Raw genomic sequence first — 27,873 nt, 5'->3', positions numbered from 1 at the left:
CACTGCTCCACCGGAAGAACTGCCGCCAATGCTAGCCCACATTTTAACATATGGTGTAGTAGCGCAAATTCGACGGGGACAAAAAGGACAAGAAGCAAACACGTCCTCTTTGTCCCCGTCGAATTTGCGCTACTACACCATATGTTAAAATGATATCTCACCAACTAGCCCAGCTCTCAACCCTACTGAGCTATCCCACATGGCGCACATCAAAGAGTTCAAGCGAATGGACTTATCGCCAAGACCGGGGACTCAGCTGAACTCCGACAGCGACGAGTCGAACTAAGAAACGTTCAGCAGTAAAGCACTTAAATTGCTGGTACTTAATAAAGTTTATATTCCTCCTCCTATCGATGGAAAGTTGGATCACTGAGCGTGTGCTGCTCTTCGCAAATGTTCAGTTAGCTTTTCTGACGTCGGCTTCAGTCAAAGGAAAATGTGTATGAGTACACGCGCACGTCTTTAATAATGAAAGTGCGAGCGAGGAGCCTGGCTGCGGTGCACGTTTATCTATATATGTATACATCGACAACATAGTGATAGATAGACAACAGAGGGATGGTATATGTTTGGGCAGAGGCAATACGTGTGTCGCTGTATTGATTCAATGCTAATTACGTTAACATCGACAGTTGTCCCGAAATTATTTCTGTCGAACTTCTTTTCTTTCTGTATAGATACTTTACGCGGCTTTTTTATGGATCATTTAGGGATCATAGTGTCATAGTTACTAGAGAGAGAGAGAGAGAAACCTTATTCGTGTCCTTTCTGGAGTCAAACGGCAGGCGGCCGTAGACTAGCCGCCGGAGCCCCTTGCTCGGTTACTAGAGATATGCGGATCAGAAGTTCAGCAGAAGGCAGAGGCTTGAAGAGATTAGTGCTCTCAAACAGGGGGCGTTGTATTCTATTGATGAAACTAAGTGGAAAGGGGGAGGGCGTACGCCGCGTCTTTGGGTCAGCATAGCAGTGATTGTGCATCATCATCTTCTTTAACGACGACGCTGCGTGCGAAGCCTGGATCCACGGAAAGTGTCATTCAGAACAGTTAAATTTTCGTTGTGATCAACAGTGGCCACTTACCATAATCATGTCAGATCGGTTACCACGTCCTTGCGCTCTTTGGCCATCAGTCGGCCCTTGCGCCATTAAACAAACATACATTATCATCAACAGTGGCCAAACAGGGAACGGCGCTGAAGTCAACGTGTCAGAACACAAGACGACCACGCTGGAGCGTAGTCAAAACGTTTCAATGGGCTATACTGGCTCCAGACATATTCACACCATTCTATTCATTCGCTGTCTCTGGCATTCAATTTTCTTCACCATCGATTCCGATCTCATAAGTCCAACACCTTCTATCTTTCTTTAGACCCATTCCCTTAACTCAGTTCGGAGCTTTGATTCAGGCCGACCTCTCAGCTTTTCTGTCGCAATGACGACTCTAGACGGTCTCGTGTGGTTTTGTCCGTTACAGTAGATAGCTCTCTTCTCTACTGTGGTCATCACCACCCCTCTGGTCAAGTGGCCTGCGTGAAGCATACTACTACTACTACTACTACTACTACTCTACTACTACTACTACTACTACTACTACGACGACGGACGACGACGAGGACGACGACGACGACAGCATAGGGTTTTGGACCCTCCATTGCGCAAAGCTTTACACATAAATATAATAAACAAAAGCGAACAGTAAATAATTGTAAGGTGAATACGATGAAACAGAATAAGAATAACGTGACAATAAAAAACATCAAAATAATCAAACACTGCCAGAACTAATTCACGAGTATGTTGTACCGTCACGGGGTTCCCGGAAGCACTTTGCATTGGGAGAATCTCGCATCACTTAGTGTTGCACACTAGCATCGCATCCCGTTGAACACTCAGTTCGTCTTGCTCCGTCCCCTACACATTCGTTCGCCCAGCGGGGGAAGGGCTTGCGAGGAGGTACGTCGAAGAAGGTTACTAGTGCCGGGCGCGGGCACAGCGGTCGCGGGGGCAACGGGAGCAAGCGATAACGAGAGATGCACTACCTCCCGTTTTCTCCAGCAGGCAGAGTCGCCCGGAGGATGGATGCGCGGCCGCACACTCGGAGGGGATTCCTTCGCGCTCACAAATTTGCACTGCAAGTCGTCTGCAGAAAACAGTGACTTACGAATGCTTAAGAAAACTTCGCCAGCAAGTCCATCCGTCCGTCTATAACGTAACGCGTTTCCCATAAGAATATTTAGGGTCCTTGGGAGTCAGTGGAAAAGTACAGGGGTATGCAGTGAATCGATTCGAAGCTACGCCTTGCCAACGTGTGTTGGTGCTCGAACCCTTGAATTTATCAGCATGTAGGGCGTCGAAACACTGAACATCTGAAGTATGAAGGGACTCGAACTTGGAAGTTGCCACGTGTATAGAATATGGAACCGTCGACCTAACCCGGAACCTATCAAGGGTGTGGGGTATCAAACCCTGGACCTCCGAGGTAAATATGGGCTCTAAACCCTAATTTCGCAAGCATGTAGGGCAGGGGGACTGCCTTTGTCCCATATATATATATATTATATATATAGATATATTTGTGTGTGTGTGTGTGTGTGTGTGTGTGTGTGTGTGTGTGTGTGTGTGTGTGGGTGTGTGTGTTGGTGTGTGCATTAATTTTCTTGATGAGTATAAGTTTATGAGCTACACAGACATGACTGTTCTCAAGCATTTATTTCGTGAGGCACCCCACGTCACCATGTGTTAAACATAATCGTGGAACAAAAGATATATACTTCGGAATCGCGGCGTCCATATGTCATTATTCCGGAGTTCGGTATCGATATGTTTCTCGAAACCTGACCTCAAATCTCCTTCAGAAAACACCCATATGTGAGATATGGGAAGACCTTCTCAAATGGCAACATGAGCTGACATTTTGTTCAAGCCCCCTCCCGCACCAACATTATTCACTGTCCCGGCCCGTGCTGGAGAATAAATTATGTGACTGCGGCCCGCTAGCTGAGGTGAGTTTGAGACCCCTGATGCGTAGAGCTTCCTAATAATACACTAGAGGGAACTCTGGCGCTAGTGTCTATGGGAGCTGCAACGCATGGCGCTTCAGCCAGCATGGGAATGATGGGTAGTACACGGATTTGTCTCAACTTCGTTCTTTCGGCTCCGTTTGGCTCCGCGTAGCCTGCGTCCGCTCTGCCGTAAGAAAGTTCAGCAAAAGTGAGCAGTTCTACTTTACTACTTTAACCCTTTTAGGCTCACCAATGCAAATCTGGTCACGAAGTTCACAACGGTGCATTCTTTTATCCCAAACGAACGCCAAGACACAGTAATAAACAAAGCCACATCTGCGTTCGAAGCCGTAAGTACGAAGATTAGGCAAAACGTGTACTCTTCCCATGGTGGCTGAACGATCGCAGCGCCAGAGTTCCGTCTAGGTAATTGTATCAAACTCTATGCCCTGATGTAGGGTATCAGAGGACAACGGTGGGTAAGTGGAACAATGCTGCGCGCACATGGACAACTCCTGGGGTGTTTCTGTAGTAACTTTCCTACGTAGTCCTTTGTAATTTACAGGCTTCCAACAACTTCGACGTACCCCAAGATCGGGGAAATATTTACAATGATTCTTGGCCTTTTTTAACGGTGTTAATGCGCTCAAATATCGACGCGAAAGGTGAATAGATTCGTGAATAACAGACAAAAAAATGACGTTCATTTGTATACATCCCTGTGCCTTCTGAATAACTGATACAAATTTTTAATGTTTTCGAACTGTTGCTCTGTAAAAACACTGGTGTCGATAATCCTAGAAGAGTATCGTGGTGCCTGGGAATGCATTGAATATATTTATAATACCGCTACCTTAAAAAAAAAAAACTTTCGGTTTCAATATCGAGGAAGTGGTTTCACAGTGACGTGTAAGCAGTCTTACGTCACATATAGACAGCAACTCGCGACGTACCAGCAGAAGCTCTGTCACCTGCTGTCAATCGCACGTGGTGCATGTAAACAACGATGAGTGAATTGCCCAGCGACACCAGTGGCGTAGGCAGAAATTTTTTTCGGGGGGGGAGGGGGGGCACCTCCTTGACCCAACATTGGGTCTTGCCAGATAAATGGGTTCGAGTGTCATTTTGTGCTCTGTATCCTATGGGGAAAACATTTCGGGAGGGGGGGCATGGGCCCGGTGTGTGTGTGGGGGGGGGGGGGTGTCCTTGGCTACGCCACTGAGCGACACCGACAGCGATTTCGCTGTCGGTGTCGCTCAGTGGCTGCATTCAGGATGCAGAGTTCGCAAACCCAGTGAACTGTGTTGACCCGTCGTGATAATGCCCATTGTGGTGGGGCTGGCTTGCAGATGCTGGACGACGAAAACTTTAATATCAAAGTAAAATGTCTTACACGGGTTGTCTGGCTCCGATGTGTGGATATAGTTAACAATGCATACCAAGGAAACGAAAGATGTCCCTCTCGCGACGCCTCAAAATCGTGTCAGTAGGTACTCCTTTAAGAGATGGATATCCATTCGAAAGATTCAGATATACGCTTATGCTAGGGAGATGTATCCAGAAGTCGGGATATTTCAGAAGTACGCAAATATTGTACGGAAGCTACAGATCGTTCGCAATGACCATACCGAACGACTTCAAGGACTTTGTCACACATTCTCACAACGCCAGTATCTTAGAATCACCGACGTGAGCAAGGAAAGGGTTGACAACTTATTACTGTATTTACTAATGGTGTTGATGATGCGGTTGTGCATTGCGTTCATGGGCATATCGAACGGCAAGAAATGACAAGATGCCCTTTTTGTCAAGCCCATGGGAAGGCGGCCTTATTCAAACAAAGTGCATCGGTGGAAAACCTTTAGTTGTTCCTAATGCACGACAATTCAGGAAAAGAAAATTCGCAGCTTTTTGCCGCATTCACGAACACCGATACCTCCACTCAACATGTCGGTCGCTCTAGTACTGTCTAAGAAGTTTCCTATTTATGGCGTTACTAAGAATTCAGTGATAGATCAATGCGGGCAGATATAGTGCGGAGTCTTTCCAGTTGGCGTTTTCATAGGATGTGCTGCACTGGGAATTTCAGTCTATCAGTCATGCACAGCATTAGCGCTTTGGAATACGTGTAACAGGTCCCACGAAGTTTCATATTACTGGGCAGACTGGTCAAAAAATTTATGATTCGGTTTGATAAATTCATTAGGGGATGTGCTTAGTATTCTTTTCACACTTCATGGACGGTGTTAATGTTCAGAGGTTACTGATGAGCAGAGGAGACACTGCGCCTACGTGACGCGTTCACGAAGAGTCGGGATACCGTGAGCGTTTAATAGAAATGTGAAGGTGCGGCTCTTTGGCGGAGGCTCTACCGCGTTCACCTTAAGCGATTTCGCTCCATTTGAGTTATGGGTCGTATCGTGTACGATAATGATACTGATAATGATACGGAGTGGAGAGGTTCAACCCCCCCAATCACCCCCAATGGATGCGCCAATAGCTTAGAAGCCCTCCAAAGACTGCGCAGTATACATTATTGTCCTTAAAAGAAGCCGTGCAAAGAGACACAAGAAAAGACAACGAGTTGTCTCTGTGATGTCTGTTCTCTCCTCTTGCTTGTGTGTTTTAATGCGTTACCTTCTTTATAGAATACTTACCATTTAGCTCCGGTTTCTGTCGTTATACACTATAGCTTTGTTATGCTTATGCTTTCATCAAATGGGCTTCAAGAAGACCGTGACTTCATACAAGAATGCAAGATGGAGTTCAATTCGATAGATAGATAGCAATTTTTAAAGATATCCCGGCGATGTTAGCCTGGTTTATCTCCTGGCCTGCCTCCGCAGGTGTCGGGTGATGACCATGACATATACACTGTTCACATATACACACAAATAATAGCTACAGTGGAGAAAACCAGCCTGATCCAGTAGCTCAAGGAACCACATGAAAGTTATACTTCATTGTACTTGTCGCATTCTTGAACCTTGCTCGATAGAATGCCCCAAAACCACCTCGATGCATGCATTCTGCTAACATGATAGAACGCCAATCGGCTTCAGCGTAATTTCTTGGAACTTCGGGGTACGACTGGTCTCGCGAAAACGGACGACGTCCGCTCCAGTTGCACTGCCCGAGAGACAGCGCCCCGCTATTGCCCTCCCGAGGGCAGGAGAGAAGGGCGCGCAACAGGAGGGCGATTCAGCGCTCGGGGGAACAGCAACAGCGTGCGGGCCTTTTCTACAGCGGCTGCTTCGGCCAGGTGATGTGCTCGGCGGTCGTCGACCCCTGCCGCGGAGGCCGGGAGTGGGTCATGGCTCCAAAGGAGTAGCGGCGGCTGCGGCGGCACCCCTTCCGGTGGCCAGGAAATCCCGGCCTTCCTCGGCGAGCCTCGTTCCACTTGTGTACCGGCGCGCGCTTCTCCTCGGCGGCCCCACACCACCACCGATCTCCGTACGTGCTGCTGCGGTGCTTTTTCTCCCCGGGAGACGCGGCCGGCAGGAGGTCAACGAACCTGCGGAGTAGCTGGCGGGGGCCTGCCTTCTTCCACTTGGTTCACACTGCGGGGAAGGGAAGAAGCCGCGTACCGCGTCGCGCTGCCCTACAGCGCGCACCTGTTGCGGATTCCTTCCGATCGCGGGCGAATGCCACGGCACCCACGCTGTCGCACAACGCGCCTGCTTCGAAATGCGCCACGGCACAGTGCCCTGCGCGCAATGCGCTCGATGAACTGTGCAGAGGATGAATGTGAGGCGTAGCAAACTAGGCGGCACTGTGTCGACGCGATGATGAAGGCACTTGAAATGTGGAATAAAAGGCTATTGATAACGTGGCGTTTCGCAAGTACTTGAAGTTGTCGGGATGGTTGGATCATCTGGCTTGAACTGTAGTATACTTCATGACTGTCGCGCTGCCAGGAACTGACAAAATCAGAAGGGGAAGGAAAAGACACACACACATGGGGATAGTCATACGTAGCTTTAATACACCACATTATTTCTACTCTGGCACCCACGTTTAGAGCAAGCAGCATAATCTTGACCCCGGCTATCATCAGTCGACGCGGCCAGCGCTGGGGGCTGCGGGCTTATAGTTACGTCAAACTGATGTCGAACGAACACTCGCAGCCAGCATGCGATAAGGACAAGCCGAACATTATCGTGGTCCTCCTTTCCATGTGATCAGCAGCCCTCCATCAAAGATGGCTGCCCCCTGCAAGCGATGGAAATTCTGTCTATAAGCGAAGGTAGAAGAGACAGACTGGTGGGACCTGTGCGGATCATGTCTCTGGCCTTCTTAAATAGCCTTTTTTTTTAACTCTTACTTCCTTGCTTAAAATTGTCCTTTGCATACCAATAACGTAAGATTACCTAAGGGTTAACGGATACGAAGAAACGTTTCTTGTCCCTATCCTGCTGGCGAATGTGTGACAAAGGCACTAAATGAATCAAAGTTTCAGTTGACTTGCTTGCATATTTTCAGGCTCTTGCGTAGCGTCCGTTCTTTCTGAAGATGAAATCGCAAGCTTTTCAAGACATTCAGGTTATGTAGGCCAGATACTCTTGCGTAGCGTTTGCCACGTCATTGTTGGCACGCAGTGGTTTTCTTGGCGATAATTCCGGCATGATCATCATTTCCGCTACCCCGCAGGGGCGTCTGCGCAAGTAGGCGTTTGGTGTGTAGCGACACCACGGACCCGAGCTAACGGGGGTTTCGACCCTCCCACGCCTAGCCGTGCGTGGCTTTGCCGTGTCCGGGAAAAGGGATCCTGGGGGTTGAGCCGACGCGGGTGATTGGACCTTTAAGGCCCCCGGCAGACGCAACACCCCTTTGGCCCCAGCTTCACGTAGACGGCACCCCTGGGCTGACCCACCCAGGGGAAATGGCAGTCGCCTTTCCTGTCTCTCCCTCCTCCACATCTTCGTCTTTCCTCTCACTTTTGATCTGTCCTGTCTTCTCCTTACTTCTTTTGACTTCCATCTTTCTGGGCGGCAAGGGTTAACCTGGTGTAATAACCAACCTTGGTTAGATATTAGGTTATAGCAGCGATGCATGGCTGGGCGTCTCCAAGCGTTATCCAATCTTGTAGCGTCCCCTTGTTGGGCTCGGTGGTGGGTGGCCACCATCGCTGCGAATTTTCAAGTCTATATGGCAATATTGTCCCTTCACCAATGATCGCTCCCTCAAACGGTGGCGCACCGATGAAACGCTAACCTTACCTCAGCAACAGAAACAATCATTTCCCAAATACCATGTCATACACAGTCAACATGAAACTAAGTCAGCACGAGGGATGTCGCCATTCCTGGTTGCGAAATGTCTCAGAGAAACCATTGGAACTGGTTACAAAGTCACAAGAATGGCAGCTGGCGATTTACTCCTAGAAGTACGAGATAAGCAGCAGTACGACACAACTGGCACACCTTGTTGCTTTCGGAAATTTCCCGATCTCTGTGAGCGCACACCGGAGTATGAACACTGTCAAAGGTGTAGTGTCCGATGAGGACCTGATTGGCCTCAGCGATGAAGAATTACTAGATGGATGGAAAGACTCAAGTGTCACTCATGTCCAACGAATCAAGATAAGGCGCGACAACACAGAAATACTGACCAAGCATTTGATCCTTACTTTTGCCTGCAACACACTACCCGAGAACATTGAAACCGGCTACGTCAAACTCCCTGTAAGGCCTTTCATTCCAAACCCGCGGCGATGCTTTAAATGCCAAAGGTTTGGTCACGCGTCTCAGAGCTGCCGAGGACAGCTTACCTGTGGAAAATGTGGAACGACGGGTCATTCTGTTGATGACTGCGCTGGCGATGAGACTCGCTGCGCGAACTGTGAAGGTGATCACCCTGCGTACTCCAGGGCCTGCCCGGCCTGGAAGAAAGAGAAAGAAGTACTCACCGTAAAAGTAAAAGAAAACATAACGTTCCGCGAAGCACGACAGCGAGTTTCAACGTCATTTCCACCAAGAACATCTTTTGCCGAAGTGGTGCGACGGGGGGCAGCACCACAACGGCCTATCGCGGTTGCCCGGACCACGCGCAGCGTGCCGAGGCAAACGCCACCCGCCCCTATGGTGGGAGCAGCGAAGGCTGCCCCACCTACTTTGAATCTGACCACACCGGTGGCCACTACAAGCTCCGGTACCATTGAGACAAAGGAGAGCACATCGCTCTCCGGCGCGGTGGCGTCCAAGACTTCGTCACACCAGACGAAGTATCCACCTGCCAAGCCAGAGATCCCGGCGACTCCAGAGTCGTCCGGTCTCACGACCACGCCTCGCCAGGCGAGGTCGGAAACACAAGCCAGCAGCTCGCGTACGCGGGCGTCCAGTGCCTCACACGAGCAATGGACACAACTCCGGTGCCCTTGGCACCGAAAGAGCGGCGTAGCTCCCTGGAGCGCGCCAAGAAAACCAAAAAGCCTATAATGGGGCCCGACGACGGCCCTGCTACTTGAGCTTTAACTTTCAACCTAAACAACACTCACTTCCTTTTTGTACACACAGCACTACCTAACTTCCAATATGGAAGCACAAATTATACAATGGAACGTCAGAGGACTCCTTAGAAATCTCGACGATGTCCAAGAACTTTTACACAAACATACACCAAAGGTGCTGTGTGTACAGGAAACACACTTAAAATCCAAACACACCAACTTTCTACGCAGCTACATTATTTTCCGGAAGGACCGAGATGACGCTGTGGCGTCATCCGGTGGTGTCGCTGTTGTAGTTAATCAAGGAGTAGCATGCACACATCTACCACTTCGAACGTCCCTCGAGGCAGTGGCTGTTCGAGCAGTTCTTTCGAACAAACTCGTCACCATTTGCTCTCTCTACATACCTCCACACTACCACCTCCAAAAACATGAATTCCAGTCATTAATAGATCAACTTCCAGATCCTTATCTGGTACTTGGGGACTTCAATGCACATAGTGGTCTATGGGGTGACCCTCGCTGCGACGCGCGAGGACGTCTCATTGAACAGTTCCTTTTCTCTTCCGGCGCATGTCTCTTGAATAAAAAAGAGCCGACATACTATAGCCTCGCGAACAATACCTACTCGTCCATAGACCTCAGCATCACATCTCCATCACTTCTGCCCCTACTAACATGGAAAGTCATTAATAATCCCTATGGAAGTGACCATTTTCCTATAGTTCTGAGCACCCCGATAGCTATTGAATGTCCTCCACAGGTTCCCAAATGGCAAATTGACAAAGCCGATTGGGAACAGTTTCGTAAAATGGCTCTCTTAAGTTGGACTAACATGCGTGCTTTAAGCATAGATGAAGCTGTAGACTACTTTACAGCTTTTTTGATTGATGCTGCAATGAAGTGTATCCCACAAACAGCTGGACTGCCCGGCAAACGACGAGTGCCATGGTGGAACACTGAGTGTCGAAACGCGCGCAAAAAACAAAATAAAGCATGGAGGCTGCTTCGGGACTCGCCGACAGCCGAGAATTTGGACACTTTTAAAAACATAAAGTCACAAGGCAGGAGAACTCGCCGACAGGCAAGAAGACAAAGTTGGCAGAAATTTTTATCCGGAATTAACTCATATACACAGGAGGCTAAAGTCTGGAACATGGTTAGTAGGGTAGCAGGCCGACAAGCACACTCACTTCCTCTAGTAAACACACAAGGCGACAGCTTGGAAGACCAGGCGAACTTCCTAGGCGCACACTTCGAACAGGTCTCGAGCTCGTCGCACTGTTCTGAAGCTTTCCAACGATACAAAACAAGAATCGAAAAGAGAAACTAGAGCGTAAATCCACAAAACACGAAGCATACAATGAACCCTTCGGCATAGCTGAGCTAGAAGCATCGCTTAATTGCTGCAATAATTCTGCCCCAGGCTCTGACCGTATTGTATATGAAATGTTGAAACACCTGCCATCTGAAACACAAAAAACTCTCCTTTCCCTGTATAATGCTGTTTGGTTTTCAGGCGAGATCCCCTCGGCCTGGAAAGAAGCCATTATTATTCCTATTCTAAAACAGGGCAAGGACCCATCCTCCGTTGCGAGCTACAGGCCCATTGCACTAACGAGCTGCCTGTGTAAAGTTTTTGAAAAGATGATAAACCGCCGACTTATACATTTCCTCGAAACAAACAAATCACTTGACCCATACCAGTGCGGTTTTCGAGAGGGTAGGTCTACCACTGACCACCTTATCCGTATCGAGGCACAAATTCGCGACGCTTTTGTCCACAAGCAATTCTTCCTTTCGGTGTTCCTCGATATGGAAAAGGCCTACGACACCACATGGCGCTTTGGAATATTAAGAGACCTGTCCCACTTAGGGGTACGCGGGAGAATGTTAAATATAATAGAGAGTTACTTGTCCAATCGAACATTTCGTGTTCGAGTGGGCAATGCCTTGTCCCGAATATTTGTCCAGGAAACTGGAGTGCCGCAAGGTGGTGTCCTGAGTTGCACACTTTTTATTATAAAAATGAATTCCCTACGTCTGTGTATTCCACGGAATATGTTTTATTGCACATATGTCGACGATGTGCAGATCGGTTATAAATCCTGCAACCTTTCAATGTGCGAGCGGCAGGTGCAACTTGGTTTAAACAAGGTATCCAAATGGGCAGACGAGAACGGGTTCAGCCTTAACCCGCAAAAAAGTACTTGCGTATTATTCTCAAGAAAAAGAGGCCTCCATCCCGATCCGGACATTAATCTGCATGGTCAGCGGCTGCCTGTGAAAACGGAGCATAAATTCCTCGGCGTAATTCTAGACACGAAACTAAGCTTCATATCACACATAAAGTATATAAAGAACAAGTGCTTAAAAACCATGAATATTCTAAAGGTGTTGTCACGCACTACGTGGGGTAGTGACAAGAAGTGTCTGATGAATCTTTATAAAAGCCTCATACGCACGCGCCTGGATTATGGGGCGATAATATATCAGTCTGCGACACCAAGCGCGTTGAAGATGCTTGACCCTGTCCACCACTCGGGCATTCGTCTTTCTACGGGTGCTTTTCGCACCAGCCCCGTGGAAAGCCTCTACGTCGAATCGAACGAGTGGTCTCTCCACCTGCAGCGATCCTACATGTCGTTTCTATACTATCTCAAAGTGAACGCAGACAAAGAACACCCCTCACACCCCACAATAAATGATTTATCTAGTTCTGCCCTTTTCGACCACCGTCCTTCGGTGCGACAGCCCTACTCACTTCGTGTGAGGGGCTTGGCTGAGGAAACGGGTGTGCCACTTTTCGAACACTGTCTATTGGCTCCCGCTGCACAACTACCGCCGTGGCGGTGGCAGCTTATAGACTGCGACCTTTCTTTCATGGAAGTAACGAAACACGCGCCTATTGCACATATCCGTACATACTTCCTTGAACTACAACACAAATACACTTGTGCAGAATTCTTTACAGACGCCTCAAAGTCCAATACTTCTGTGTCTTACGCAGCCGTCGGGCCATCCTTTACGGATTCCGGTATTCTACACCCTGAATCAAGTATCTTCACGGCAGAAGCTTACGCGATACTTGCGGCCGTTAAACACATTCAACAATTAAAACTACAAAAGGCAGTGATTTACACAGATTCTCTAAGCGTGGTAAAAGCCTTAAAAACTCTGAAAAGACACAAAAACCCCGTCTTTGTCTCGCTGTATTCTCTTTTAAGCACGATATACGCACTCGAACAACATGTCGTAGTGTGCTGGGTGCCAGGGCACCGCGAGATTCAAGGCAACGTGTTGGCGGACCAGCTAGCAGCATCCGCCCACGAAAACAGTCACAACACATCCTTAGCTATTCCTCCACTAGACCTAAAACACTTCCTGAAAAGAAAGCTCAGAGCCTTTTGGCAGACCACATGGGATATGCATACACGAAATAAGCTACACGTTGTCAAACCGCATCTCGGTAACTGGCCTCCAGTATCAAAATCACGCCACACAGAAGTTACACTCTGCAGACTTAGGATCGGCCACACATACAGTACACACACACACCTTCTGTCCGGTGGCGAGCCACCTTTATGTGATAGATGTGGTCAGCCACTCACTGTCCTTCACGTCCTCATTCAGTGCAAGGAACTCGATGCTATCAGAAAAAAGCACTTTTTATTACCCTACCGGCAGCAATTTCCATTTCACCTTCAATGTTCATCGGTAGGGACCCGCTTTTTACATATCAGTCACTGTCTGCTTTTTTAAACGACGTACGGAGTTTTCATGTCATATATCAAGGTGATCCGTAGCACGGCCTCTAAACAGAGGTCGCTGCTGCGGTGAATACGCTAAAGACAGCACTTGCCTCGCGGCCCTTGGACTCAAGGGCATTGACGAGGCATTCGTGCTGATGTCATATCTTCATAGTCTTATTCTTGCGACCACTTGCCATTCATTCCACTACACATATTTCACGTCACTGTCATGATTTTAATATATATATATATATATATATATATATATATATATATATATATGTTTACCCGCCTTTAGCGCGAGGAATTTTAAGGCCCCTTTACAGCTACTTACCGCAACCATTGCTCACATCCTTTGTCTCATGAACTGGCGCTCTTTGGCCATCAATTGGCCCTTGCGCCATTAAACACCACATATCATCATCATCATCATCATTTCTGCTAGCGAGCGCCTCCAGGTTAGGTTTTCCGGCCTACCTGTGCCCTTCAGCAGGGAAGCGCATATGTACTGATCAGTGTTACTGGTATGTCTCCTTTTGGAGCCGGCGTCATATACAGTAACTCCGGTACTAATCAAAGAACAGTAGACGTTACAGCTGAGAGGTACACACGTCCGCAATATGTGGCGTATGTTTTTTGAGCACTCGTGGACCACTTACCATTGAGATGTGGGAAGCCCACAGAGCAGGCTACAAACTCGCTTTCCAGTCCGACCTCTCCTCTTTCTTGTCATTAAACATCTTCTTCTTCTTCCCACAGAGCAATGCACACGGACGGCAATAGGTGCACGTGGAGGAGTCTAATGCACGCGCCCTCTTTTAACGCGACTTGTGGGCGGTCCTATATAGTGCACCTGTTGCTATTGCATTTTTCCTATGGTGAAAATTATCTTGGGCGAATAATCTCAACCACGCCCTTCGTTACAGTTGAAGCTCGATTAACGGAATGATGACCACGCCAGCATTATCTCGTTCAATCGAGAAGTTCTAAAATCGAGAAAGGATTTTTCGGTCGTTCGCAGTATAAAGTTGTGATGTAGCGACACTCGACAGCTACCTGGGCACCGTTTTCGCCGCCAGCCCAAGCCCGCGCGCGAAAAGTCCGCGACGGTGGCCTGGCATCGAGCCTCCCTTGTTGCCCGGACATGGAGGGCTCCATGTCCGGGCAATGCAGACGTGATGACGGCAGGGGCGTAGCCAGAAATCTTTTTTTTTTTTTTTGGGGGGGGTTCAACCATACTTTCTCTATGTTCGTGCGTGCGTTTGTATGTGTGCGTGTATATATCGCAAGCAAAAGTGAAAAAATTTCGGGGGGGTTTGAACCCCCCAACCCCCCCCCCCCTTGGCTACGCCCTGATAGACGGTAACCCGAAGCTACGACAGGCTGCCGTTTTACAAGGACGCGGAGAACGAACGCATTGATTGTGCCAGCCGGCCGAGCGAGAAAGTTGCAAGGAGACGAGTGCGACGCATAACCATGAAATAGCGAAGCAACCACTGCCGCCCCTAGCACCATCGGGTACGGCAAGAGTGCTGCACTGCTGAGTCCCTTGTTCCGTGCACGGGCGGCGCAGCCTGGTCAAAATTAACCTGAGGCCGGACTAGGGCGCTTAGTTGTTTTAACGCAATAACGTGCTCTCGAGAAATAAACCCTCTGTGCTAAATCAGAAGGAAATCGCCGTTTTTTATTCTCTTATATTTCAGGAAATAATTCGTTCATCGGGTTTGGTGGTTAAGTTGATTTCGTTAATTTGGGTTAGATAACAATCAACCCTATGCTGGACCTGCCAGGCAATGTAAATTCCTTCGTTAGATCGGGAATTTCGCAACATCGGCTTTGGTTAGATCGAGTTTTAACTGTATCGTTATCGAAGGACCGCATGAGCTCCATCAACGCTTTCGTGCGTTGCTGAACGCTCATCGGCTGATCACTCCGCTACAATGTCTTACCGCTGTAACTTGGCTTCGATGCGATGCACTCAAGTTTTCGACCTCAACCCTTCACGTGCTGAGTTCATCTATGAGATCTCGCATTTAAACAGTGGTAGTCTTAGGCTCGCACTCGACGTCCGTTAAAACAATTAGATGGAACATGCACACACGCATGCAGTCTGGCTAGTTGTGATGACGTTAGGTACCAAAACTTCCAAGATGGCCGCTTGTGCGTCATCAAAACTTCCAAAATGGCCACTTGTGCGTCACCAACGGAGCCACGGCGCGGAGCGGCCGTGGAAACATCACTATATATTGTGCGAGCAAGTGACGAGAAGCTCGTACCGTGTTGTGACGTCAGGGTACAGTAGGAACCGAAACTAGCTTTTGAAAACATGCTGTAATTACTTTTCAGGGCGCACCCGCACTTAGCACTACCTTTTCTAGGCTCTTGAGGGCTTGACCTTTCATTTGACGCAAAAAAACGACAACTGAAAATATTCGGGTCAGTACCCCTTTGAGCTATGAGGCCGAATTTTCGTCCCGTATAATTTCATTTTCTTTCATATCATTTCATAAAAATGATACTAGCAGGACTGGTCAGCACAAAAGAAAGCTGTTCGGTATATCGCGCCGCTATGACAGGAATTTTCACCTTCTTCTAATCTCGCTACGATTCCACGCTGTACCCGTTTGGATAATTTCTTTGAATGCTGTGAAACATTGTACTGAATAACAAATACATGGAAAGGATAGGAAGCGACGCATAACGGCGTCTCTGCCTATCATGTCATGTCTTTGCTCGCCAGTACAATGTTTCACAGTATTCAGTAGAACCAACTAGGCCAGCTGTCAACACCTAGCGGCAAATACTTAACATGTTCAATGTTCCTATACTCGTAGCTCACAGAACCTCAACCTTTTAAAACTCAAAACTGACTTTTAAATCTAGTTACTTTCCCTTAACAAATTAACGTTTGAATGCATTGCCTGAAATGTTCGTTCTTACCAATGACCGATTTTCTGTCTGTAATTGACATATGATGTGTCGCCCCCCCCCCCTGCCCTAGTCAATTATGGGCTGCAGTATGTAGAAATAAATGATTAAAAAAAGATTGCCGAGATGGGGGGGGGGGGTGCATGTCCCCGCCCCACCAAATGTGCATGCCTATGGTTCGATTCCGGCGTTGGAAGTACTATGCGTACTTGGCGTTGGAAGCGCTATGCACCTCTCAGCTCTCCGGCATGGTCTAGTGGCTAGGATACCTGGCTCTCTCCCAGGAGGCCCGGGTTCGTTTCCCGGTGTCGGATACTTTCTGGCCTGCGTCACCTTGGTATTATTTATTTATTATTTATTTATTTATTATTATTTATTTATTTATTTCATGTTGGGTTTTCGTTCATTCAAGTGGGAGGGGCGCTTTATTCCTCTCAGCTCTCCGGCATGGTCTAGTGGCTAGGATACCTGGCTCTCACCCAGGAGGCCCGGGTTCGATTCCCGGTGTCGGAAGTACTTTTTGGCCTGCGTCACACTTGGTCTTTTATTTATTTATTTATTATTTATTTATTTTCATTGTTGGATTTTCGTTCATTCAAGTGGGAGGGGCGCTTTATTCTCTCAGCTCTCCGGCATGGTCTAGTGGCTAGGATACCTGGCTCTCTCCCAGGAGGCCCGGGTTCGTTTCCCGGTGTCGGAAGTACTTCTGGCCTGCGTCACTCTTGGTATTTATTTATTATTTATTTATTTATTTATTTATTTATTTTCATTGTTGGGTTTTCGTTCATTCAAGTGGGAGGGGCGCTTTGTTCCTCTCAGCTCTCCGGCATGGTCTAGTGGCTAGGATACCTGGCTCTCTCCCAGGAGGCCCGGGTTCGTTTCCGGTGTCGGAAGTACTTTCTGGCCTGCGTCACTCTTGGTATTTTATTTATTAAATGCGAAGCATTTCTTAGCGAACCTCAGGCACTTTGGCCGTTTCTATCTACGTATCTATCTATCTATCATCTATCTAGCCGCCTACGTCTCGGCGCTCTCCTGGTCGTCTCCATAACTTGTAATATGCCAAGATTGGCGTAGCAGGGGATTAGTGTATGACGAACACAATTCACTGGTCATGACATGAATAACGCAAAATACCTGTCGCATACGTCATGAAACCCTTTCTCTCAGTCACGTGTGGCACATACCCGTACACCAGCGTTCATGTTATGCGGTATGTGCCACAGGTGATACGAAGTCTCGACACACAGTAACCACGAACACACACATTGACACGCAAGGAAAGTGATAATATTAATAATTGTTGGGCTTTATGTCCCAGAACTACGATATGATTATGAGAGACGCCATAGCGAAGGGCTCCGGAAATTTTGACCATTGGGTGTTCTTAACGTGTACCGAGATCGCACAGTACACAATCATCTAGCATTTTGCCTCCATCGAAATGCGACCGCCGAGACCGGGATCGAACCTGCGACCTTCGTGTCAGCAGCCGAGCACGTAACCGCTACACACCACCGCGGCGGACGCAAGGAAAGTGAGGAAGCTGAAGACAGAACACCCGTGGAAGACGCTCAACTACCATCCACTCGTCCAAGTGGTCCGCAACGTGGACACGTGGATTACGCAAAAACCTGGGCCAATGCTTTCTACAGTAAATCTTCTGAGAGAACTAGGCCTCTCATCATTACCGGTGACTTCAACATTGATTATCAAGACCCAACAATGATTGGTGCTTATACTGTGTGAAAGACGGCCTGGATGGGACAGGGCATCAAAGACCTCGCTGCCACGTCCACGACAGAAGGCATCATAGATCATTTCATCGTAAGAGGCATCCAGGATTTCCACCAGCTTCACAATCTCGCACTTCACTACACTTAGATTCCTCATAGCCGCTATCACGAACGGATCCGATTAACAAGTCCGGTCCAGCTGCTGGTGCTCACTGATCACTGTGATGGTGACCTTGTTCAAGAACTGTCAAGAACCCCTTTACACATACACACGGGTTCGTGAAACGTGCGTGCGTTCTCCGTCATAACGGAAAAGTATAGCATAGCAACTGTAACTGTGACTGTAACGTACGTGCAGTGCGCCTGCGCGTGGCACTCGGCTATGTATCTAGGGAAACTACCTGAATGAAGCTTGGTTGAGAGTAACGCCTGTCCTGTGCATCTGTGTTCTTTCTTTGTCCTGTTCGGATTCGTGCTATCCAGTATTGAAGAATATAAGCTTACCGCGCCTGGTTGGTAACACCCATGTTGCTGTTGGCATCGTACGCAACTGTAAACAACGCGTTATAATACATATGCTACTCTTGAACATATGAGAGCGTATACCACTTCCACATTTCTCTAGCGTCATTCCGTAACGTTTCGCTCAATGTGAAAAGTTACGCCACAGTCACCATCCTGCGCATGCTTCGCATCACGTCGATTCCCACGGCAGGTGGGATCTGCCGAATTTTTATTTATTTATTTATTTATTTATTTTCATTGTTGGTTTTTCGTTCATTCAAGTGGGAGGGGCGCTTTATTCCTCTCAGCCCTCCGGCATGGTCTAGTGGCTAGGATACCTGGCTCTCACCCAGGAGGCCCGGGTTCGATTCCCGGTGTCGGAAGTACTTTCTGGCCTGCGTCACTCTTGGTATTTTATTTATTTATTTATTTATTATATTTATTTTTTATTATTTTCATTGTTGGGTTTTCGTTCATTCAAGTGGGAGGCGCTTTAATCCTCTCAGCTCTCCGGCATGGTCTAGTGGCTAGGATACCTGGCTCTCACCCAGGAGGCCCGGGTTCGATTCCCGGTGTCGGAAGTACTTTTTGGCCTGCGTCACTCTTGGTTTTTATTTATTTATTATTTATTTATTTATTTATTTATTTATTTATTTCATTGTTGGGTTTTCGTTCATCAAGTGGGAGGAGCGCTTTAATCCTCTCAGCCTCCGGCATGGTCTAGTGGCTAGGATACCTGGCTCTCACCCAGGAGGCCCGGGTTCGATTCCCGGTGTCGGAAGTACTTTTTGGCCTGCGTCACTCTTGGTCTTTTATTATTTATTTATTTATTTATTTATTTATTTATTTATTTATTATTTTCATTGTTGGGTTTTCGTTCATTCAAGTGGGAGGGCGCTTTATTCCTCTCAGCTCCGGCATGGTCTAGTGGCTAGGATACTGGCTCTCACCCAGGGCCCGGGTTCGATTCCCGGTGTCGGAAGTACTTTCTGGCCTGCGTCACTCTTGGTCTTTTTATTTATTTATTTATTTATTTATTTATTTATTTTCATTGTTGGGTTTTCGTTCATTCAAGTGGGAGGGGCGCAATAAAGAAAAGCAATAAAGAAAAAAAACTCCGGCATGGTCTAGTGGCTAGGATACCTGGCTCTCACCCAGGAGGCCGGGTTCGATTCCCGGTGTTGGAAGTTCTCTTTGGTCTGCGTAACTCTTGGTCTTTTATTTATTTTGTAAAGAGGTTTATTGGGCGAGCCGAACGAACGGGTGGTAGCTCGGAAAAGTACGCAGGTAGAACAAGATGGTGGTGTTCCAACGCCTCTCGCGATGATGATAGCTGAGCCCGTGTCTTCAATGTCTTCCTTTCCATTAATTTCCCCCGTCGAGAAAGATGAAGCCACCTTGGCGATCTAACAGGTGGGAACAAGCGGGTCGAAGTACGGCTTGAGGCGCTACGTGAACGATATCACGTCCACGCCGACGACGGTCGCTGGGCGGCGTAAGAGGTTCAATGGCGTAGTTGACGGGCGAAGTACGCTCGACCACGCGGTAGGGACCATGATAATTTGAGAGTAGTTTGGGAGACAAACCAGGAGCGGACGGCGGTACATGCAGCCACACAAGTGCTCCAGGAGCGAACGTTGCGGCAGGAGGATGATTGTCATCGCGGGTCTCTTTCTGGCGCTGTTGGTCGGCCGTAGTAACTGTTTGGCTAGTCTGCGGCACTCTTCAGCGTAACGGGCGGCGTCCGACACGGGTGTGCACTCGGAGGCGTCTGGTGAGTATGGCAGCAAAGTGTCGATAGTGTGTGGCGGCTGGCGACCGTACAGAAGGAAGAATGGGGAAAACCCAGTTGTGACTTGCGTAGCGGTGTTATACGCGTATGTCGCAAATGGAAGAACGAGGTCCCAGTTTGTTTGATCAGATGCAACATGCGTCGCAAGCATGTCACCCAGAGTCCGATTAAACCGCTCAGTCAAACCGTTTGTCTGAGGGTGGTAGGCTGTACTCGTCCGGTGTACAATGTGGCACTGGTGGAGAAGTGCTTGGATTACATCGGAGAGAAATACCCGCCCACGGTCATTCAGGAGTTCGCAAGGAGGACCGTGGCGAAGCACAAATCGATTGAGAATAAAAGATGCGACGTCCTGTGCTGTCGCTGTGGGAAGAGCAGCGGTTTCGGCGTACCGTGTAAGGTGGTCCACGGCAACGATAGCCCATCGGTTTGCCGCCATTGTCAATGGCAATGGTCCATAAAGGTCAATTCAACGCGGTCAGTATGGACCGGTCTGGGCACGGAAGTGGCTGTAATGAACCTGCTGCAGGATTGGTGGTTTTTTCCGCCGCTGACACTCTCGTGACAGCCGCGAACGAACTGGCGGACGAAGCTGAACATTCCGCGCCAGTAGTACCTTTTCCGTAGACGTTCTTGGGTCTTGAAGACGCCGGCCGTTGAGCACATTGCGGGTCGGAATGAAAAGGACGCGCAGATTGTAGAGCGCAGAGTTCGGGGAATAACTAGGAGCCACTTCCTACCATCGGGTGAGTAGTTTACGCCGGTACAAAAGGCCATCCAGAATGCTGAGTGTGGTGCCTGGCGTCGCAGTGTTCGCGTGGTCCGAAGCGTGGGTGCCTCACATAAAAAGTCAAGAAGCGAAGCTATCCATGGGTCTTTGCGTTGTGCAGAAGAGACGGTGTCCACGTCAAGAGCTGACAACGTGGGGTCTATAGTGGAAATGGATGAGACTCTGTGGATAATGGGGACCGCGACAGTGCATCAGCGTCGGCATGCTTGCGGCCGGAACGGTAGATAACGTGGATGTCATATTCTTGAAGCCGAAGAGCCCAACGGCAAGACGACCTGATGGATCCTTTAGCGAAGACAACCACATAACGCGTGGTGGTCCGTAACGACAATCAAACTTACGGCCATAAAGGGATGGGCGTAACTTGACAAGCGCCCAAACTATCGCCAAGCATTCTTTCTCGGTGACGCTATAGTTCGACTCAGCCTTGTGAGAGCTCTGCTGGCGTATGCGACGACATACTCGCGAACCCATGCTTTCGTTGTGTGCGGAACCGCACCGAGGCCGACACCGCTGGCGTCAGTGTGAACCTCAGTGACCGCTGTAGGATCGTAGTGCCGCAATATAGGTGGTGATGTGAGGAGACGCGGAGTGTTGGATAATGCATGGTCACACTCGGAAGACCATGACGAAATATTGGTGGCGCTGCTTAAAAGTTGGGTCGAGGCGCAATAATATGAGGTGAAGTTTCGCACAAACCGGCGAAAGTAGGAGCATAACGCGACGAAAGCTCCGTAAACTGCTTCACAGTCGTCGTTTGGGGAAGTCGGCGACAGCACGTAGTTTTGGCCGGGTCTGGAAGTATACCGTTCTTTGATACGACGTGACGAGAATCGTAAGTTCCCGTGCAGCGAAGCGGCACTCTTGAGATTGAGTTGGAGCTGCGCAATTCTTCAGACACTTCAGGACGTGTTTCAAGCGGTCGAGATGTGTTGCGAATCTGGCTCAAAAGACACAATATCGTCGCGGGTAGCAGAGAAGATCTGCCATTCAAACCCCTAAAAAACCGGTCCCATCATGGGCTCGAAGGTGGCAGGCGCTTGAAGAGGCCGAAGGCATGACATTAAATTCATATAGACCGTCGGGTGTCACAAAGGCTCTCTTTGACGATCAGCATCTGCTAGGGGCACCTGCCAATACCCAGAACGCAAATCTAACGATGAAAAAACTCGGCGCCTTGGAAACTATCAAGGGCGTCGTCAATCCTGGGCAAAGGGTACACGTCTGTTCGAGTGATCTTGTTTAGGCGCCGGTAATTCACGCAGAAGCGAATCGGAACCATCCTTTTTTTTACTAGAACGACAGGTGATGCCCATGAACGTTGTGATGGTCGAATAACTTCGCGTTGAAGCATAGCGTCAACCTGTTCGCTAATAACTTGGCGTTCCGCCGCGGAAACACGGTATGGTCTGGTCGCACAGGCGTGTGGGAGCAGGTGTCGATGTAATGAAGATGGTAGAAGTTCGGCCAGGGTCAGGTTGAGCAACATCGAAAGAATCGCGGAATCGGTGCAGTAGCTGAGAAGATCAGATCGTTCAGATGGAGACAGTCCATCTGCGATCGACGAATCGAAGAGTCGGAGCTGGTACATCATAGATGGTTAAGGGCACTGATTGCGTCGAGGTCGCTCGAGATGAATCATGCTGCACAGTAAAAAAATTTCTTTCCTTATCAATGGGCTGCACGCATCAAGAGATTCACCCTTAAACAGGTTGATGGGATACGGAAGGGGATTAGTAGAGCAGAGAGCACTGTTCCTTCGAAATTGAAATTGTCGAATAAGGCAGAAGAAGGTGGTTTCCAGACTAAGCAAGAGGCTCGATGGTTCAAGAATGCAGCTCCATCACACACGCCGTTGCGAAACACAGGGAGCAAACAGCTGCTGTCGGGGGAATTTCGGCGTCTTCTTGGACGACTAGCTTGTGGGCGGCTGATCATTGTGGTCGTAGGGCTGGTCCGTACAACGGGAAGAGTTCAAGTTGCGGATCTGGCACCATCGATAACAGCCTGATTGCGCGATAGAAATCCCAGCCAAGTATGATATCGTGAGAGCAGGAGGAAAGTACGATAAAACTCAACAAGTAAGGGTCCTCCGCGATGATGAGTCGGGCAGTGCAGGCGGCTATAGGCAGAACAGGTTCTCATTCGCGGTACGTAAGGACATCGCATCAAGAGGCGTGGTCACTTTTTCGAAGCTTGCGACATGTTTAGCGTCTATAACGGAAACGGCAGCACCGGTATCGACAAGAGCAATGTATGGGCGCCTTCTACAAAACTGTCAACAATATTCGACGGCAAAGTTCGAGGCCTTGAGCATTTCGACAGCGCAGTTCTTGCCTCCTGAACTGCGGCGCTAGTTTCCCTCATTTCAGGTGCTGGTGCGACGACGCATGGGTGACACGGAGCGGCGACGGGGTGAAGGTGCGCGACGAGGCGGAGGTTCCAGATATTCACGTGAAGACGTGCTTGAGTGAGCATCCGAACTGTCAAAGCAAGAGCGGGGACGATCCATATAGTTGTTCTGTGAACGGTGTGTCTGTGTATCCCGGCACTCGACGTCGGCAGTGTCGGGCGACATGGCCAGGGCCGCCGCATGCAAAACAGATCGGCCGGTTATCGCGCGTTCGCCAGGGATTTGTAGCGATAGGAGCACCCCATGTGACAGGTGGAGGAGTCGAGGCTACGGCTTGTGACACTCCATGGAATGGTGGGGGCTGTTGCTGTGGTAAGATGCTGCCGCTTTACTGCCTCAGCATAAGTAGAAGGTGCGGCGACAGGGTGCTGCTGAATGGGTACCGGCAGGGCCTCCGAAATCTGTTCTTGAATGACGTGTCGGAGCACGGGAGCCAACGGGGTCGGTTGCCGCAGTTTGCTGCTGCTGTGGGAACTCTTGGTGCTGAGCAAACGGCAGGAGTGAAGCTTACGTGCCACCTCCTCACGCACAAAGTCTTTCATTTGTGCGACAAGGTATGAGTGGTCCGGGACGACGTCCAGTGCAGCGAGCGGTTGGTTTAGCCTGAGATGAACGTCGGTTGAGAGCTCGTTGCCTTCTCAATTCGTCGTAGCTCTGGCACAAAGTTACCACTTCGGACACCGTACCAGGAGACTTCGCAAGGAGCATTTGAAAGACATCGTCGTCGACGCCCTTCATAATTGTGCTGTATCTTCGCACTTTTCGCTCATTGAGGCATCGACGCGCCTGCAGAGATCGATTATGTCTTCGATGTAGGCGGTAAACGTTTCACCTGGTTCTTGCGCCCGAGTACGCAGCCGTTGTTCTGCGCGTAACTTCCGCATCGGCAGGGCGACCGAAAACTGCGGATATTGCCTCCTTGAAAGCGGACCAGTTCTCGAACTCGGACTCGTGGTTAGTATACCATAGCTTCGCCACGTTAGCCAGGTAAAGTTCACGATGCCTAAGTTAGCAAGCGTCATCCCACCTGTTGGGTCCACTAACTTTTTCGAAGGACGACCAGCCATTCCTCGACGTCCTGATCTTCCGTTCCCGCAAATATCGGGGGGTCTCGCTGGCGAACCGAGCCGGGGCAAACGGCGGCCGCGAGAGGTGGTGCCTGTTGTAAGCGTCGACGTGCATGGTCGCTGCAATGTGCGGGATCGTAGTTCCAGGGTGCAGGCGATGTGGGTACCCCGCACCTCCACCAATGTAAAAGGTTTATTGGGCGAGCCGAACGAACGGGTGGTAGCTCGGAAAAGTACGCAGGTAGAACAAGATGGTGGTTCCAACGCCGATCTCGTGCCTTTCTCTCGCGATGATGATAGCTGAGCCCGTGTCTTCAATGTCTTCCTTTCTTCATTATAATTTGTTTATTTATTTATTTATTTTTCATTGTTGGGTTTTCGTTCATTCAAGAGGAAGGAGCGCTTTATTCCTCTCAGCTTTCCGGCATGGTGTAGTGGCTAGGATACCTGGCTCTCACACAGGAGGCCCGGGTTCGATTCCCGGTGTCGGAAGTACTTTTTGGCCTGCGTCACTCTTGGTCTTTTATTTATTTATTTATTTATTTATTTATTTATTTATTTATTTATTTATTTATTTATTTGTTTGTTTGTTTATTTTCATTGTTGGGTTTTCGTTCATTCAAGTGGGAGGGGCGCTTTATTCCTCTCAGCTCTCCGGCGTGGTCTAGTGGCTAGGGTACCTGGCTCCTCACCCCAGGAGGCCCGGGTTCGATTGCCCGTGTCGGAAGTACTTTTTGGCCTGCGTCACTCTTGGTCTTTTATTTATTTATTTATTATATTTGTTTGTTGTTAGTTTGTTTAGTTTCATTGTTGGGTTTTCGTTCATTCAAGGTGGAGGGGCGCTTTATTCCTCTCAGCTCTCCGGCATGGTCTAGTGGCTAGGATACCTTGGCTCTCACCCAGGAGGCCCGGGTTCGATTCCCGGTGTCGGAAGTACTTTTTGGCCTGCGTCACTCTTGGTCTTTTATTTATTTATTTATTTATTTATTATTTATTTATTTATGTTATTTATTTGTTTATTTTCATTGTTGGGTTTCGTTCATTCAAGTTGGAGGGGCGCTTTATTCCTCTCAGCTCTCCGGCATGGTCTAGTGGCTAGGATACCTGGCTCTCACCCAGGAGGCCCGGGTTCGATTCCCGGTGTCGGAAGTACTATTGGGCCTGCGTCACTCTTGGTCTTTTATTTATTTATTATTTATTTATTTATTTATTTTCATGTTGGGTTTTCGTTCATTCAAGTTGGAGGGGCGCTTTATTCCTCTCAGCTCTCCGCATGGTCTAGTGGCTAGGATACCTGGCTCTCACCCAGGAGGCCCGGGTTCGATCCCGGTGTCGGAAGTCCTTTTTGGCCTGCGTCACTCTGGTCTTTTATTTATTTATTTATTATATTTATTTATTTATTTATTATATTTTCATTGTTGGGTTTTCGGTTCATTCAAGTGGGAGGGGCGCTTATTCCTCTCAGCTCTTCGGCATGGTCTAGTAGGGGTACGAATGGCGTACACGGGGTGCACTACGAGGATTGTGATAAACAAACAGCTTAGCGAGAATATACAAGTCTTATCGAGCGTAAAACAAGGATGTCCTGCGTCTGCACTGCTTTTTGCTATCTATTTAGAACCTCTATGTCAGAAAGTGCCACAGATTGATCAGGTGCGAGGGTTTCGCTCGATGTCCGCGGAGGTCAAAATGCTTAGTTACGCGGACGATATTGCTGTGTTCTGCCAAGACCGGGAGAGTGTCAGAGCAGCACTAAACGATGTGAAGTCCTTCTGTGAGTGCACGGATAGTAAAGTAAATTGGAGTAAGTGTCTTGGAATATGGCATGGAAACTGGCACAGCACACCATCATTGTATGAAAACATTACGTGGAAGGTCACACCTGACAAGTACTTAGGTGTACCTCTCCAACACTACAGGGACACAACAGAATATTGGAAAGAAGAAACGGAAACAGCAAAAATCAAGACAAAAAAGTGGGGTGGGCGAGACTTTTCCATTTTTACGAGGTCAACAGTCAGCAACATATTTCCTATTTCACGAGTGTGGTATTGTTTTACAAGTGCTATTTATGTCACGCGGTGCTGTACAAAAGCTCCACAGAGTGTTGGCAGTGTTTATCTGGGCTTCGACGTGGGAGAGGACAAGTCGCACAAATCTGTTCCGTTCTGTGCAAAGTGGGGGGCTAGGTCTTGTACACTTGTTCCAGAGGCAGATAGTGGCCAGGTTTATTTTTTTACGAGATCAAGGTGATTGTTTTTGAGAACGGTGATACATGTGCGGTTGTCCAATTTTTTGCCTGATTTTATTGTAACCACAGTCAACGGGGCGACAAGGCGACCTAGGGGTTACATGCAAGAAGTGATTGCGGCCTTGGAAATATTAAGAGTGCGATTTTCGATTAAGTATCTCTCTAGGGTGTCGCGAAAGAGACTGTACAAGGATCGTGTAGAAACAATGTTGCCAGAGCTTCTGTTTAGATTGTTGTACCCCAATGGGCTAGGGGATGACGTTTTAAAGAGAGTGAAAAAGACGCCAGTTCGGCCATCAGTTAAGACATTCTTTTTCAAACTTCATAGTGGCACACTCCCTACATTACCTTGGCTCCGTGAAAAAGGAATATTTGTCCCTTGGTCAGTAAACTGCATTATCTGTAGAAAACCTGAGACAGTTGACCACATTTTTCTGGACTGTACTGATGCAGTCTTTCTCTGGGACATCCTTCAAAGGACCTTGAAGAAAGAACTGCCCGTTACACCGTATGGCATCCGTTTTCTGCCTGTCATAAGCGTAGGGGGTGTGCCCTATGATATGTTCATGGCACTGGTTCTTCACAGTGTGTGGAGAACACGGATGGCAGTGCGAAACGTAGACGTGAATCCCCGGCCTGCTCGCGAGTATTTATTTCATTGAAAGTGTGCAATATTTGATGACTGCATACGAGGCACAAAATCATAAGCCAGAGTGGTTCCTCTGTTTGGTTGAATTGGTTGGCATGAAGTGTCTGCCTTTTTAACTCCCATGTGCTGAAAGATGGGGCAGCACTTTTACATGTGACACTGCACTGTATTTTTATATGTAAATCAACATACTTCGTATATTAAGCAGGCAATGAAGAAAAAAAATTCGGCATGGTCTAGTGGCTAGGATACCTGGCTCTCACCCAGGAGGCCCGGGTTCGATTCCCGGTGTCGGAAGTACTATTTGGCCTGCGTCACTCTTTGGTCTTTTATTTATTTATTTATTTATTTATTTTCATTGTTGGGTTTTCGTTCATTCAAGTGGGAGGGGCGCTTTATTCCTCTCAGCTCTCCGGCATGGTCTAGTGGCTAGGATACCTGGCTCTCACCCAGGAGCCCGGGTTCGATTCCCGTGTCGGAAGTACTTTTTGGCCTGCGTCACTCTTGGTCTTTTATTTATTTATTTATTTATTTATTT

The 27,873-nt window shown here is 48.5% G+C and overlaps 11 non-coding genes across 11 annotated transcripts; all 11 read left to right on the top strand.

Annotated features, from left to right (window-relative positions):
• Window positions 1-16,375: 16,375 nt before the first annotated feature.
• On the top strand, window positions 16,376-16,447 carry Trnae-cuc (transfer RNA glutamic acid (anticodon CUC)). The gene has a single exon. It is a non-coding gene; the product is annotated as a tRNA-Glu (tRNA).
• A 127-nt stretch (window positions 16,448-16,574) lies between these two features.
• Trnae-cuc (transfer RNA glutamic acid (anticodon CUC)) lies at window positions 16,575-16,646 on the top strand. The gene has a single exon. It is a non-coding gene; the product is annotated as a tRNA-Glu (tRNA).
• Window positions 16,647-16,761: 115 nt separating this feature from the next.
• Window positions 16,762-16,833, top strand: Trnae-cuc (transfer RNA glutamic acid (anticodon CUC)). Its single transcript has one exon. It is a non-coding gene; the product is annotated as a tRNA-Glu (tRNA).
• Window positions 16,834-18,684: 1,851 nt separating this feature from the next.
• Window positions 18,685-18,756, top strand: Trnae-cuc (transfer RNA glutamic acid (anticodon CUC)). The gene has a single exon. It is a non-coding gene; the product is annotated as a tRNA-Glu (tRNA).
• A 126-nt stretch (window positions 18,757-18,882) lies between these two features.
• Trnae-cuc (transfer RNA glutamic acid (anticodon CUC)) lies at window positions 18,883-18,954 on the top strand. The gene has a single exon. It is a non-coding gene; the product is annotated as a tRNA-Glu (tRNA).
• A 128-nt stretch (window positions 18,955-19,082) lies between these two features.
• Window positions 19,083-19,154, top strand: Trnae-cuc (transfer RNA glutamic acid (anticodon CUC)). Its single transcript has one exon. It is a non-coding gene; the product is annotated as a tRNA-Glu (tRNA).
• Window positions 19,155-19,489: 335 nt separating this feature from the next.
• Window positions 19,490-19,560, top strand: Trnae-cuc (transfer RNA glutamic acid (anticodon CUC)). The gene has a single exon. It is a non-coding gene; the product is annotated as a tRNA-Glu (tRNA).
• Window positions 19,561-24,855: 5,295 nt separating this feature from the next.
• Window positions 24,856-24,927, top strand: Trnae-cuc (transfer RNA glutamic acid (anticodon CUC)). The gene has a single exon. It is a non-coding gene; the product is annotated as a tRNA-Glu (tRNA).
• Window positions 24,928-25,295: 368 nt separating this feature from the next.
• On the top strand, window positions 25,296-25,368 carry Trnae-cuc (transfer RNA glutamic acid (anticodon CUC)). The gene has a single exon. It is a non-coding gene; the product is annotated as a tRNA-Glu (tRNA).
• Window positions 25,369-25,512: 144 nt separating this feature from the next.
• On the top strand, window positions 25,513-25,584 carry Trnae-cuc (transfer RNA glutamic acid (anticodon CUC)). The gene has a single exon. It is a non-coding gene; the product is annotated as a tRNA-Glu (tRNA).
• A 1,976-nt stretch (window positions 25,585-27,560) lies between these two features.
• Trnae-cuc (transfer RNA glutamic acid (anticodon CUC)) lies at window positions 27,561-27,632 on the top strand. The gene has a single exon. It is a non-coding gene; the product is annotated as a tRNA-Glu (tRNA).
• Window positions 27,633-27,873: the final 241 nt, after the last annotated feature.

Source organism: Rhipicephalus sanguineus, chromosome 4, assembly GCF_013339695.2.
Source record: "Rhipicephalus sanguineus isolate Rsan-2018 chromosome 4, BIME_Rsan_1.4, whole genome shotgun sequence".
Classification (NCBI taxonomy): Eukaryota; Metazoa; Arthropoda; class Arachnida; order Ixodida; family Ixodidae; genus Rhipicephalus; species Rhipicephalus sanguineus.
The sequence above is the reverse complement of the archived record's forward strand: the minus strand, read 5'-3'. Positions and strand labels throughout refer to the sequence as shown.